Here is a 16,330-nt window from a genome sequence, read left to right on the forward strand (position 1 = left end):
GGATAAAATGTATAAGAATAAAATATCAGCTGTAGTTAGAATTAATTGTCCTGCTCGCTGACGTTAGCTCCACTGTAACTGCATTCATAAATAAAGTATTAACGCATTAGTTACAAAAAATAAACAAAAGGAACTATTTTGTGTTTATATTATCTCATGTACAGTGATCAGAGAGACCCTGTCTCTATGTATTAGGTCAAATTCCAGGGTTTTTCGGTGAAAGTTGATAAATTGACTTTTGAGATAGTAGGAACTGCAGATGCTGGAGAATCTGAGGTAACAAGGTGTAGAGCTGGATGAACACAGGCCAAGCAGCATCAGTGGAGCAGGAAGGCTGATGCTGCTTGGCTTGCTGTGTTCATCCACCTCTACACCTTGTTATCTCAAATTGACTTTTGAACTGACTAACGCGCATTTTTTTTAGCATTGTTCTAATACGTTGATTTTTCTCCATGTACCCAACACCCACACCATTGAAGCTCCTTGCATGATTGAACAAGGAACATTTGTGGTTTAAGGGCTTAATATACTACCTTCTTGAACATGTCTCTGAAGGTCAGGCACTCTGATTCATGTAGTTGGAGTGGTTTCCATTAGATGCTAAACACTGTTTACGCAACAGCTAGTAAAGCAACAGTAAAAACAGGTTTGCATGAGCTGACAAAAACATTTTCAAATTTGTTGTTTTCACGAACAAAGGTCAAATGCATTCCCACAGTAGTACTCCTAATTTATATGTTATCATTCTCACTGTGCAAGTATTCATGAGGTGTTAATTCTGAATGTTTCTGGTAACTTTTAAAAATAATCGCCATTCGAGAACAGCTTAGATAAAATGTCTTGACAAAATTTCTCTGGGATTCCTAATGATTATTTATTGAAGTTACTCAAGGTCAGAAGAATTCCAATGCAAATTATACTTTGATCTAGTGCTTCCAGCTCAGGTGTATAATGAACTAGATGAAGTGCAAGATTCTTCCTGCATTGTACAAAGTTTCTCAGCATCAGCCTCAGAAAAATATCCTCCATTCAAATTCATTTGTTCATTCAAAGTACAGTTGTCTATTTCTTTTCAGGTTGTGTCACATTTTGAATCTCCTATGCTGTGCTACTACAACAAATCCAAACTGGAAAGTTGCTTTTAAACTTGCACCAATTGAAACACCTATAAATCATCTTTTTCTAATATTTTGCAAGGATTCACACCCAAGATGCACTGATGAAAGAACAGTACCCAAAGGCTTGTGGTATCCAGTTTCTCAGTGAGTAATTTCTAATATTCCTTGATATTTTTCTCTTTTTGTCTGATGGCCAAAATATGGCCACATCTTCATGATTAACATTTCATCAGGAATATATTTTTGATAGGTTTCAGATATTTTCAGATGTTCAGTTTGAAATTCTGTCATGTACCTGTTATATTGAGTGGGACTTCTCAATCTGGGACAGATTGAAACATCCCCCAATTGGACTCAGATTATAGCTTGTCAGAGCGGAAGGTATGATATGAATGAACCAAGCTTGGAGATGATGAAATGAAGCTGAATAAAGAATAATTGAAGTAACCTTCAATAACATTTTGGAATGGGACAGATTTGTTGAGAAAGTGATTACATTAAGGTGGCTAAAATCCATTTTAATACTACTGGAACATTTGTGAAGCAGTTGTTGATACGTTTATCTGGTATTAATTTTGTACTGTTCAAAAATTCAGCTGTGCAATGTCAATTTTTGTAATACCTTAGGAACTGTACAAATAATATTTAATTTGGACAATCAAATAGGTTTGAACATTCTATGCTGGTTGCTTCTCGTAGGCAGATTTTTGGAAACACTTTGCAAAGTTCAAGAGGGTAAGGTGATGGACTCATAGGTTATTTTCCTCCATTCATCAATTTTCATATCACTGGAAGTGTGAACTCAGTGTCAACCACTCGGATAATTTGGGTGACAGTCAGCAAGTCATCACATGATTTCCAGAGAACAAGGGAGTGTGTTATGGTGAAAGGAGAATATAAAGATCAGATAAGAATGTGATAAAAGTAAGTCATGAACAGTGAGTGCCTAACTATAGACTTCTAAGAACAATGAAAATAATTTAATTTGGGAGCACAGTTCCTTAATACTTAAATGAACTGAATGAGTAACCCAGAACGTGGGCAAATGATTCCAAGAGCAAATTTCACTGTAGTAACTGGGGGTTTAAATTCAATTACAAACATATGTAGGAACATACAAATAAGGAGCAGGAGTACTACATTCAGCCCCTGGAGCCTGCTCTGCCATTCAATAAGATCATGGCTGTTCTGATTATAACCTCAAGTCTGTATTCCTACCTACCCTTGATAACCTTTCGCCCTACTGTACAACAAAAATCAAAAACCAGTGACTTTAAAATATTTGAGGACTCTGCTTGCATCACATTTTCAGGAAGAGAGTTTCTAAGACTGATGAGTCTCTGAGAGAGAGAAAATAAATTGGCTTCTCTCTGTTTTAAATGGCAACCCCTGATTTTTAAGAAGTGGTTCCTAGTCCTTGATTCTCCGAAATGAAGAAACATCTTCTTCACATGTACCTTGTCAAGGCCTTCTGTTTCAATCAAATCTTACTCATCTAAACTCCCAGGTATAAGCCTAGCTTGATCAGCCTATTCATAGGACAACCCACTTATTCCAGGTGTTAGTCTAGTAAACCTTCTCTGAACTGCTTCAAACACATTTACATTTTTCCTTAAATAAGGTGATCCACACTCTGTACACTACTATAGTTATGGTCTCATCAGTGCCCTGTACAAGTGAAGCATGAACCTCACTAGCTTTCTTATCGAATTCTCTTTGCAATAAATTATAACATTCTATTACTTTTCCTAATTGCTTGCTGTACCTAAATGCTAATGTTTTGGAATTTGTGCATGAGCACATCCAGACCCTTCTGTATCTCAGAACTTAGTAAACTCTCATCATTGAGATAACATGCTTTTAAATATTGTTCCTACCCAAAGGGTCAATTACGCATTTTCCCACATTATAATCCATCTGCCACATTTTCTCCCTCACCTGTATCCCTCAATAGCAGTCTTCTGTCCACTTTACAACTTACTTTCCTACCCAACCTTCAGACCCTTCAGTTCTGAAGAAGGGTCTCTGGACCTAAAATGTCAACTCTGATTTCTCTCCACTGATGCTGCTCGACCTGCTGAGCTTTACCAGCAATTTCTGTTTTTGTTACTTTCCTGCCCATCTTTGTGTCATCAACAAATTTAGCAATCATGTTTTCTGCTTCTTCATATAGGTTATTAATAAAAGTTGTGAACTGTTGAGATCCCAGCAGCAGTCTCTGTGGCACACCACTTGTTATATTGTGCCAAAATGGAAAAAAATCCATTTATGCCTACTTCCTGCTTCCTGTTAGCCACCTAATCTTCAATCCATACCAATATGCTACCTCTACACCATGAGCTTTTATTTTCTACAATAACCTTCGTATTGGCACTTCATCGAATGCCTTCTGGAAATCTAAGTACAGTACATCCACTAGTTCCCCTTTATTGAAAGCATGCATTATTTCCTCATTAAATTCCAGTAAGTTGTTTTAACATGGTTTTCTTTCACAAAACCATGTTGACTTTACCTGGCTGCCTTGAACTTAGCTAAATGCCTGGTAACAACTGGAGTGCTTAAACAGATCAGGAATAAAAAGCCTGTATGAGTAAATGGTTACAAAACCATTTGGTTCATTCATGTGACACAGGGAATGAAATATGCTATCCTTACTTAGTCTGAGCTATATGTCACTCTAAAATTCAGCAATTTGTTTGGTCTCTGAAATTGTCGAGCAAGTCCTTCATTTTATTCATGAATAAAAATGCTAAAATTTACATCAAAATAAACTGGTTAACATTAATAGAGTGCTCCCAAATCGAGAGTGGACTAAAACCTTTTATTTTAATTCTCAAAAATACTAACCTCCACCATATGGTTGGAAATAATCTTAGTGTAAGGTTGTGGCATACCACTTTATCTTTTGACCAGGCATTTTACAGCCATCTGAAGTTAACACTGAGTTCAACAATTTTAGATCGTAACTTCCAATACATTTTAACAGCAGCTAATCACTGTATAATTCTACTATACCCATCTATATCTCTCCTAAACCTGTCTCTTGATTCTTTACTTACCTTGTTACCACGTTATTGTTGACTGTGCCATCATTTTTTTTAATTGATTAATTTCATTCATTCCAATGCATTAATGTTTGCTTTATCAAAAGCAGAAATTGCTGGAAAAACTCAGCAGGTCTGGCAGCATCTGTTTTTGTTTCAGATTTCCAGCATCCGCAGTTCTTTGTTTTATTGATGTGTTTGCTTCATGTTCTTTCTCCACAACATCACTCTCCCCTTTCTTCGTTCTTATAGAATCTGTTGTTACATTCCTAACTGTTTTTCCATTTCCAATGAAAGATCACAGACCTCACAGAATCATACTGCATGGAAACAGACCCTTCAGTCCAACTCGTCTATGCCAACCAAATTTCCTAAACTAAACAAGTCCCATTTGCATGCGTTTGGCTCATATTCCTCTAAACCCTTTCTATTCATGTATCCTTCCAAATGTCTTTTAAGTGTTGTAACTGTACATACATCTACTACTTCCTCTGGCAGTTTATTCCACATATGAGCCACCCTCCGTATGAAAGAGTTGCCCCTCAGGTCCTTTTTAAATCTTTCTCCTCTCACCTTAAAAATATGCCCCCTACTTTTGGACTCCCCTACCCTAGAGAAAAGACCTTTGCTATTCACCTTATCTATGGCCCTCATGATTTTATAAACCTCTATAAGGTCACCCCTCAACCTCCGATTCTCCAGTGAAAAATGTCCCAGCCTATCCAGCTTTTCCTTGTAAGTCAAATCCTCCAGTTCTGGCAACATCCTGATAAACCTTCTCTGAGCTCTGAACTTCAGGCAAGTATGCTAACATTGTTGACATATTGAAGGCTGCCGCAAGCCCATTGATAACTTCATGATGCTGCATTTCTCTAGCTTCCACCGTAAACATATTAAAGAAGCCATCCCCTACGGAGAAGCCGTGCTCATACACAGGATCTGCTCTGACAAGGAGGAACACGACGGACACCTAAAGACATTGAAGGACGCCGTCATAAGAATGGGATATGATGCTCAACTCATCGATCGCCTGTTCCAACGTGCCACAGTGACAAACTGCAGCAACGTCCTCAGAAGACAGACACAGGATACGACCGATAGAGCACCCTTCGTTGTCCAGTACTTCCCTGGAGCGGAGAATCTACACTACGTTTTTCACGGTCTTCAACATGTCATCGATGACAACAAGCATCTTGCCAAGATCTCACCAATGCCTCTACTTCTTGCCTTCAAACAACTGCGAAAACTTAAACAGACCATTGTTCACAGCAAACTACCCAGCCTTCAGGACAACATTGACCACAACACCACACAACCCTGCCATGGTGAACGCTGCAAGATATGCCAGATCATCGACATGGAAACGACCTTCACCCATGGGAACACCATCCACTCCGTGCACAGCAGATACTTATGTGACTTGGCCAATGTTGTCTATCTCATATGCTGCAGGCATGGATGCCCCAAGGAATGGTGTATTGGCAAGACCATGCAGCCTCTACAACAACGAATGAATGGACACCACGCATCAATTACCAGACAGGAACATTCCCTTCCATTTGGGGAACACTTCAGCAGCTAAGGACATTCAGCCTCCGATCTTCGGGTAAATGTCCTCCAAGGTGCTCTTTGAGATACACAACAATGCAATATCGCCAAGCAGAAACTGATAGCCAAGTTCCGTATCCATGAAGACAGCCTCAATTGTGATCTTGGGTTCATGTCACACTACATGTGACCCCACCACACTGTTCTGTATCTCTTTCTTACTGTCCTGTTTTGACACCATCGCCTTGATAAATTGTTATGATCTCTCTACCTTAATGACTTTGTACAGTTTTGGATTACTTACTACTTTGGTTAGACCCTTGGCATGCAACACTTATACCTATCATATTATTCCAGTCATTTGTTTCCAGCACCACCTTATTTTTAATTTTTTGTAATTATCTCTCTGCCTCATTTAATTGATTATAGGTCATTCCTTTGTTTGATACTCAGCTGTTGACACTTTGCTCACACAGTCTGACACCTTGATCACCAGCAGAGACCTATTACTTGGCCTGTCGACACTGTACTCACACTGTTTCTAGAGTCATAGAGTTTTGACCTCTCTGCCCATTGATCTCTCTGCCTATAAATTCTGTGTCCGTGTGTTTTCCTATCACTTCACCTGATGAAGAGGCAACGTTCTGAAAGCATATGATTTTATTAAACCTGTTGGACTATAACCTGGTGTTGTCTGACTTCTGACCTTGTCCGCTCTGGTCCAACACCGGCACCTCCACATCATTACACCCTTATTATTCTTACATATATCTGAGATCTCTACACAATTGCTCCTCAGTTTCCCACTGTAGTACAATCCCATCAAGGTGAGCAGCCCCTTCCTATTTCTGAGTTCCATCCATATAACTTCACTGGACTTCCCTCAGAAATATTCTCTCTAAGTACAACGGTAACGTTTTCCCTAATTGGCCGCTCCCCCTCTGCTCTTGCCTCCCTTTCTATCCTTCCTATAGCATCTAAACACGAGCTGCTGGTCCTGTCCCTTCTTCTCTTCTCTTTAGGGATGCAAAATGAATACTGGCCTTACCACTGCTTCCCAAAAATCTCTGATGAATTGTAACTCTCCACTGTGCAGTATGTCTAATACTTTTTATTATTTCAGGTTTTCAGCATTTGCCATGATTTATTTTTGTAGCAGAAAAAGGAACACAGAAGATGAAAAAATTACAATTTTTAAACATTACAATGCTGACACCAATGTTGTCAATTTCCAGTCTAATGTTACAGCAGTTTCTTCCGTTGTAACACCATGCTACCCATCAGCTGCTTTGTTTCCATTAAAGGAACTCGTTCAGTTAAAAAACTAAGGTTGTCAGGAAGCTAATGCCATGATTTTAACTCCTATTATTTTCAGCCCATGATCTTTAGGAAATATCGATCTGAACAATCGTGGACAAGACAGAACATAGTCAAATGGAACAATTGTAGGCCAAAGAGGGAAGGACAATGTTTTGTTGAATTTTTTTTGAGGAAGAGAGGAGCTGTGTTATGCAACCAAGTTGAGAGGACAATGTGAGGAACAGGGGGGAGAAAAAGCGTACACAGAAGCCCCTTGTGCTTGTAATCAAAAAAGCACAAGCAACGCAGGGCCAATAAAGGACAGGGCCTCTTTCTACATTTCCCCACTAATAATTGGAAGTGAATGAGATCAATCCCCTGCCACTTGCTGTAACACATGGTAGTTTCAGATGTATGTAAGAGAAATGTCAACAAGGGGGTAATAAATGAGTACATGAGGTGTGAAATAACAGGGCCCTGCCAATTATAACATGCTGGAAAGGACGCCTGTGACCTGCAGCTATGGAATGTGCCCAGGATGATGATGTGCTCCCCTGCTGTGTTTCCCTTGAAAACAAGCGTCTATTGTGGGAGAAAGGAATGCAGGCTGAAAACTAAAGAAAATGAGTACCACAGTGCGATACGCTTTTGTTCGTGATAAGATTGTAACAAAATTGGTTCCCATCTTAACATCTTGGGAGCCAGCAGAGCTCAATCCCTGGGGCTGGACTGGGTTTACGATGATTTTATAATCAGGTTAGGGAGGGTGCCTGCAACCACAGTCTTCTGGGACACTTCACTGTCCTCTATGTGGAAATACTGCTCAGACACTCTGCCCCAATTGTAGTTTGGAGAAGCAAAATGCTTGGAACTTTGGAGGAAATCTGAAATGTACCAAAATTGGGGAAGACATTTTGAAGGGAGGGTAGGGAGCAGGAACAAAAGAATACAAGTTTTAGCATAAGGACCTAAGAAATTGGAGCAAGCCATATGAGCCATATAATACAATCTTGGCGAATTTTTGATTTCAGTTTCACTTTCCCACCTGCTCCCCACAATCCCTTGATGCTTCCTTATGTTGGAAAAAGTAAACCTATCGCAGTCCTCTCATGCATTCAACACCTGAGCAGCCATAGCCCTTCAGAGCAGAGAATTCTACAGATTCACGACCCCAGGAGTGAAGAAATTCTTCCTCATCTCAGTTGTAATTGATAACTTATCCTGAGACTCTGCTGTCTAGTTCTAGATTACCCAGACAGGACAACCACTTCTTGGAATGTCAAGGTCCCTGAGAAAATTCACTGAGGCATCTTTCATTCTTCTAAACTCAAGCGTAAAGCTCCTATCTCTCAATCTCCAATCACGGGATGACTGTCATCCCAGGAATCAATCTAGAGAACCTTTGTTGCACTGTTTGGATATTCATAAGTAAAGAGTCCAGATTTAGTTTTGCCAAAGCTTTGTACAGTTTTAGAAAGATTTCCTTACTCATGAACTGCAGCTGTCTTGCAACACAGATGAAAATGCCATTTGCCTTTCTGGTTGCTTCCCATTGGTACATACTAACTTTCTGTAATTTTTGTACAAGGATCTCCAAATCTCTCAGAAAATCAACATTTAAAAAATTCTTACCATTTCAAAAATATTCTGCCTTTCAGTTATTTCCACTAAATTGAAGACGCTCACTTTTTCCACCTCATATTCCACTGGAACATTTTTGCCCAGTCATTTAACCTGTTCATATCATTTCTTAACCTCTTTATGTCTTCCTCATGCCTATCTAGCTTTGATGAGTACTCTGATAAAGTGAAACGCATGATTTTATACAATGCTAATGATGTGTATGTTTAATGTGGTTCTATGCCACTTTTATTCAGTGTGCCTGAGCAGACAGATGATGACCTGGATTTGGTGGTCAGTGGTGAAGCAATTGCATGTCAAAGAAAGTATGCCACCAAGATATAATGATCTTTGTGGTGAGGATTCCTCCTTTTCTACTGTATATTTCTATTGTCGAGTCAAGGGAATCTCCACATGTTCAATGGCTGTGATACCATAAAAACCAATCATGTTAAGTGTCATCATGGACAGCGAACCAAGAAGTTAGTATCACTAAAGCACTTGACTTTTGCTTTTAAATCTTTACGGATAATGAAGTAAATGATTGGGCCATAACATCAGGTAGAAGACAAAAAAATCAAACTTAAAAAAGTCTATTTTAAATTTATGGTAATTATAAAAGTATTTAGTTATTTTGTAGGACAGAACTTGAGTATTATTGAAAAAAGTTACGTTTTGTCAAAGTTTTGGCATTGCACTCTTCAGGGCAGTTTGCAAGAATATAACTTCAAGGGGAAAACCAATATTAAAATTACATGAGAGTGCTGATTGGGTGGCAAATTGACTTGATTGATAGAAACATTGCCATGGTGAATGAACAAATTAATTATGATTGACAAATAACAGCCAGGCTTTGTTTAAATTTTAAACCATGCAGGTTGACTCTGATTAGACAGGATTAAAATGAAATTAAATGTAAGTTTTCTGACAAGAGATGCAGGGGAAATGTGAACCATCACCTTTTTACGCAGTGTGTGATAATCTTGAATTCATTGCCTATGAGGGCGGTGGAAGCAGAAACAGTTAATCATTTTATAAGGCGATTGAATTATTAGTTGAAAGAAATAAACCTGCAGGATTATAGGGGTCAATCAGCAGGAGGGACTGACTGGATTTGTCTACCAAGACCTGACATGGACTTGATAGGCTGAATTACCTCCTAATGTGCCTATTTGTCTCTATAGCAGTGAATGCTGACAATTCAGAGTTATTACTACTACAAAATCCGGCCAGTAATTAAATATCTTATCAAAAGAACAGCGTTTCCAACAATGTAATATTTGTTTGATGTTGTGCTGCAGTAACAGTAGCCTGTACTGGAGGTAATGTTTCATCCTTTTTGGTTTATAAGCAATATTCCGACCCACTGACTCAAACTGACATTTGAATAATTGAATACTAATTCCCTGAAGCTCTCCTCAGAAAGGCCCTTCTTCTTTCTGTGCATGTCATTTCTTTGGATGCTGTAATATTACACTACATCAGCAGAATAATTAGTGTTTTCTGTGGGAAATCTGATGGATAAGTGACATTGAAAAGATATTCAGCCACATTTTGGTTTCCATTATAATTTGGCCCAATTTTTGTCAAGGATACTTCAAGTTCCTTGAGCTAGATATTGTACTGCTCTGGTTTGGCATTACTATCTCTGTCTGCAAAAGAAAACCAGTTTGAGAGGATTTTCACTCTTTACGGCCTTGTGGTTCTTGTATTTGTAGTGCTTTGTTGCTGCTACAATGAAGAATTCAGATTTCTCAAGCAGTTCTTCCTTCAGTAGTTAATTTTCAGTTCCAGCCCTGTATGCAAAGTGACACCTGGAGTTAGTTGTTTTGTCAGAGTTTTAAATTGGAGATGCCCCAGCGTGTTGCTAACCACTGCCGCTATTTGGTTTCTGTGTTTGGAATTTTTTTTCCACAAGTTGCAGATTTTGCCTGTTTGGTCAGATAGAAATACAACTTCAACTCAAAACCTCAACACCTAAGAAATTGCTAGAGCAAGAAATATCTATTTCCTCTGGCGGGTCAGTGACCGGGGTTAAAGATTTAAAACAATCACCAAAAGAGCTGATAGGAAAACAAGGTGGATAATTCTCCCCCCATGATGGAGGGGAGTTAAAATCTGTAACATACTACCAGGGAAATTGCTAGAATTTAATTTCTTGCAACTTTCCAAAAGGTAATCTTTGTGAACAAAGATTCTAGGTAATCCAAGATGGAGGACGGGAAAAAATTGTGGCTGTAGGAGCTGCTCCATTTTTGAGGTATTTTCAGTGTTGGAGCTGAGTTCCTTGAATTCTAGGAGCAGTAATTACTGTTTTCCAAGGTGTTCTATTGTTTTGGAATTTTTGGGGGGAATAAAGTCAAAACAACAGCACTTTAAAGGGGAAGACAGGCAAAGGCAGTGACCACGTGATAAGTGAATCAAACAGAGAAATAAACCAGCACTGCTGCCTGTCCCAGCAGTGAATCTGCCACAGTTGACTGTTCTGTTCTTTGATTTCAGGTATTTTCAAGTTCTTTGATTGGACATCGGAGTTGTCTAAGAAAAATTAGCAAACAGCCAAGTGGCTTTTTAAAGTGTAATCTTACTGCTTTTTTTTTTCGTAAATCTACAATAGTGAGTAGAGTGGGTTCTTTTTTGATTATATGTTTTATTGAGATCTGTCTCATGATTAACATTAAAACTATAAAACATAGGTACTAAGTTAGCCTGAAGCAGTGTTTTTTTAGGGCTGTAAAACTGTGCCATTTTCTGGATCTGTAGACTGTTAAGGTGCAAAAATGGCCTTTAGTAGAGTGATGTACCCTTCTTGTTGGATATGAGAGATTAGGGAGAGTTTCCATGTTACTGATGATTGTGTCTGCAGGAAGTACGTTTGGTTGTGAATCCTATCAGATCGCATAGATCAATTGGAGCAGCAATTAGAAGCAAAGAGGGATTTACAGAGGCCGGGGTGGGGGGCATGTTGGATGGCATTTGGAAGGGAGAGAAACCAAAGATATAGTTAGGTAGATGGGTCACCTCCAGGAAAGGTAGGAGAGGGAGGCAGGTTGTGCAGGAGTCTCCTGTGGCTATCCCTATCTCAAACAAATATGCTGTTTTGTAAAATTTGGGGGTGATGGAATCTCAGGGGAATGTAGCACTGAGAGCCAGGTTTCTGGTACCGAGACTGTAAATAATGTAAAGAAGGGTATATCAGGTTCCAAATGATCGATTCTGATAGGGACTCTCTAGTCAGAGGCACAGACAGAAGTTTCTGCTGCCGAAAGTGAGACATCAGAATGGTGTGTTGCCTCCCTGGAGCCAGCATCAAAGATATCTCAGAGAGGGTGCAGAATATTCTCAAAGAGGAGAGGGATCACCAGGAGGTCATTGTACATATTGGAACTAATGACATGGGAAGAGAAAAGGATGAAATTCTGAGGAGACAGTATGGGAAGTTAGGCAGGAATTTAAAAGGAGGCCCTCGAGGGTAGTAATATTTGGATTACTCCTGGTGCCATGAGCTAGTGAGGGTAGGAACAGGAGGATAGAACAGATGAATTCATGGCTGAGGAACTGGTGCAGGGGAGAAGGATTCACATTCTAAGATCATTGGAATCTCTTCTGGGGTAGAAGTGACCTGTATAAGTAAGATGGATTTCACCTGCCTTGGAAGAAGACTAATATACTGGTGGGGAGATTTGCTAGAGCTGCTCGGGGAGGATTTAAATGAGTAAGGGTGGCGGGGTGAGGGGTTTGGGACCCAGGGAGATAGTGAGGATAGAGATCAGTGTGGGACTGGTACTGTTGGGAAAAGGAGCAACTCAAACAGTCAAGGCAGGCAGGAACAAAGGTAGGACTGATAAGTTAAACTGCATTTATTTCAATGCAAGAGGCCTGACAGATAAGGCAGATGAACTCAGGGCCTGATTGGTAACATTGAACTGGGATATCATAGCTATTACAGAAACGTGACTCAGGGATGGATGGGACTGGCAGCTTAATGTTCTGGGGTATAGAAGTGGTAGGAAGGATAGAAAGGGTGTGCAAGAGAGGAGGGGGGACTGGCATTTTGATTGGGGACAACATTACAGCTGTACTTAGCGAAGATATTCCTGGGAATACTGCAGGGAAGTTATTTGGGTGGAACTGAGAAATAAGAAGGGATGATCACCTTATTGGGATTGTACTGATCCCCAGTAGTCAGCACGAAATTGAGAAACAAGTTCGTAAGGAGGTCTCAATTATCTGTGAAAATTACAGGGTAATTATGGTAGGGGGTTTTAACTTTCCAAACATAGACTGGGACTGCCCATAGCGTTAAGGGCTTGAATGGAGAGGAATTTGTTAAGTGTGTACAAAAAATTGTTTCTGATTCAGTATGTGGATGTACCTGCTAGAGAAGGTGACCTACTCTTGGGAAATAAGGCAGGGCAGGTGACTGAGGCGTCAGTGGGGGAGCTGTTTGGGGCCAGTGACCATAATTCTATTAGTTTTAAAATAGTGATGGAAAAGGATGGATGGATCTAAAAGTTAAAGTTCTAAATTGGAGGAAGGCCAATTTTGACGGTATCTGGCAAGAACTTTCAAAAGTTGATTGGGGGTGGATGTTTGCAGGTAAAGGGATGGCTGGAAAATGAGAAGTCTTCAAAAATAGGATAGTACGAGTCCAGAGACAGTGTGTTCCTGTTACGGTAAAGGGCAAGGCTAGTAGTCGGGAATTCTGGATGACCAGAGAAATTGAGGTTTTGGTCAAGAAAAAGAAGGAAGCATACCTCAGAGTTTGAATTTCCTCTTGTTAGCCCAGAGGTACTGAGACTGATTCTTTTGCCCTTACATCCACCATAACTGAGACCAATTAATGCAGCACAAATAGAGAATCGAACTTGATCTGGTGCTGAACTACCGGTCGAAATTATTGTTTCTTTTCCAAATGATAGTTGCAAATAAAAGCATCATTTTACCATTGGAATGCAGGACAGTTTGTGCAGTGGGCCTTCTGTACAGCTGTCTGGATAAGAGAGCCAGATTCAGCATTGTGATTTCCAGGGCTAACCTCCAAATACACAAATCAAAAACAATACCATGGATCCTTAAAAGTGTAGAATTTGCTCCAAAAGCATTAAACTAACAGCATTTCTGAAGAAGGGTCTAGGCCCGAAACGTCAGCCTTCCTGCTCCTCTGATGCTGCTTGGCCTGCTGTGTTCATCCAGCTCTACACCTTGTTATCTCAGACTGACTTGGCATGTTAATTTATAAACAAAGAGTCATCACTGTGTGGAATCTCAGGCATTTATTGCCAACAAAGTAACGTAGTTCCTTTGTGACACCAGAGTGCACAAGAGTTTTGCTATTCAATTTGCCCAACCGAGGTTTATTAAGACAGATATTTGCCTTGTGTTCTCTTATCAAAGGGGGCCAATTCAAGAAAGAGATAGTAGTGATTGATTCATGATAGTTCACTGGATCAAAGGCTATAATGTACTGTTGAGTCAGATGAGATACATGTTTTGCTCTTGCTCCTCCAAACACTGGACGATCCTTGAGATTAGCAGCTAGCATCGGAAAGTTGCTTGCATTTTTAAAGAATACATCAGTTATCCTTGAAATGGCTTAACTTGAGAAAGGGAACTTACGTATAGCATGCCTTTTTCTACAAAATGAGAAAAGGAAATTGATCTCACTGTAATAATGTATGTGTTATTTTCAAGTTTCATTAAATGTTTTTAAACTTGAAATTGTGCATCTCATTACACACAATAAATGGAAGAGTATTAGGGAGGGTAAAGGATGTGAGAGACCTTGGAGTGCACGTCCACAGGTCCCTGAAGATGGAAAATCAGATAGATAAGGTGATAGAAAAGCTATATGAGATGATTTCCTTCAGGCGAGGTACTGAATACAAGACCAGGCATGGAATGTTAGAACTGTATAAAACACTAGTTAGGTCAAAGCTGGAGTTTTGTGTACAGTTCTGGGCACTGCATTACAGGAAGGATATAATTGGCCTGGAGAGATTTAGTTGAGTGTACACAATTATGAAGGCTTTAGATCAAGTAGCTTGGAAAATCTGATCCCCCTAGGGAAGATGTCAATTAAAAGAGGGAGCAGATTTAAGGTGATTGGTAGAAGGATTAGAGTGGACGTGAGGAAAGTCTTTTCACCCAGAAGGTGGTAGGTGTCTAGAATTTGCTGCCAAGTTTGGTGGTTGATGCAGAAACCTTTAACTTAATTAAAAGAACCTGTTCCTACAGCTGAAGCATATTGAGCCAGGTGCTGGAAAGTGAGATTTGCAATAGTGGTTAATCTCTACAGATACGACAGGCTGAATGGCCTCTTTCTGTGTTGTAACTTTTATATGGTTGTATCAATAGCGCATTTTTCTCTTTTCACTAAGTCGGAGAACAGCACAGCAATAGTTGCAATACTCAGAAACAGCAAGCTACTCTATTTTATATCCCTATCCCTATCCTACAAAAATTAACACGATATTAAGTAATAGAAAAGGCACCTTAAATCACAGAACGTATGAAACCTGCTTGCAGGAGTGACTTGTGACATTAAACCCTGAGAGAACATTTTGTGACAAATACAGGGATAGGATTATAGATGAGCACATTGTATTGTAGTATTGTACAGTGGAATTTTAGGACCTCGGTTTACAGTTATTTCTATTGCTCTCTCTTTCTCTGTCTGTTTTCATTCAGGAAGCTCTGAATATTTCCAAAAACATTTAGGGTAGCTCCACAAGAACCAACATGTTCTTTCTCAACAGCTGTTTTTTGGTTAAATTTGTTTTAAAAATAAACATGTCTCACTTATCTAATGTAATCTAACAAGGAAAAAATTGGCTGGGATTTTCAGGCCTCTTTGAAGTGGAATGGGTATATTAGAAGTGGAATAGTAAGGAAAATCCCTATTGAGACAGCTCCCTGGCATGGTCCTACCTCCAGGTGAATTACAAGGGTTGGGCTGTCAGAACCTGCTTACAAGAGACAGGCAGGCAATGACAAAATTAATACTGTGCACATGGTGATTTTTAGAGGAGGTATAACTAATAGAGGTCCACAAAATTGTGAGAAGCATAATTTATAGATGGAATGGATAGTCAGAGACTTTTCTCCAGGGTGGAAAGGTCAACTACAAGAGGGCACAGGTTCAAGGTGAGAGGGGAAAGTTTAGGGGAGAAATGCAGGAAAACCTCATGCAGGGAATGATGGGTGCCTGGAACACACCGCCAGTGGAGATGGTGGAAGCAGGCACATTAGCAACGTTTAAGGCATATCTTGATAGACAGATGAACGGAGATGAACTGAGGGTTAGAAACTGCATATGGGCATTAAGTAGCGGGTTTAAATAAGGACTGGGAATCGGTGCAGGCTTGCTGGGCCGAATGGCCTGTTCCTGTGCTGTTTGTATTGTACTGTATTGTCAGAATCGCATACATGGGCCTCCACCATGGCAGGAGTGGCTGGGCCTCCTGGTACACTCCCCTGCCAACTGGTGAAATTGCAACAGGGACAAACGAGGCCGATTAATACCAGGAGTGGCACCTATTGCATCTTGCCCAATTTTCCAGACCTGCCAACTGCGGGGACTCTGGAAATTCAGCCCAATATCCATTTATCTAATCTTAGAGTCATAGAGCTGTACCGCATGGAAACAGACCCTTCGGTCTAACTCATCCATGCCACCTGATATCCTAAATTAATCTAGTC

The sequence above is a fragment of the Rhincodon typus genome, chromosome 26 (assembly GCF_021869965.1).
Source record: "Rhincodon typus isolate 14 chromosome 26, sRhiTyp1.1, whole genome shotgun sequence".
Taxonomy (NCBI): domain Eukaryota; kingdom Metazoa; phylum Chordata; class Chondrichthyes; order Orectolobiformes; family Rhincodontidae; genus Rhincodon; species Rhincodon typus.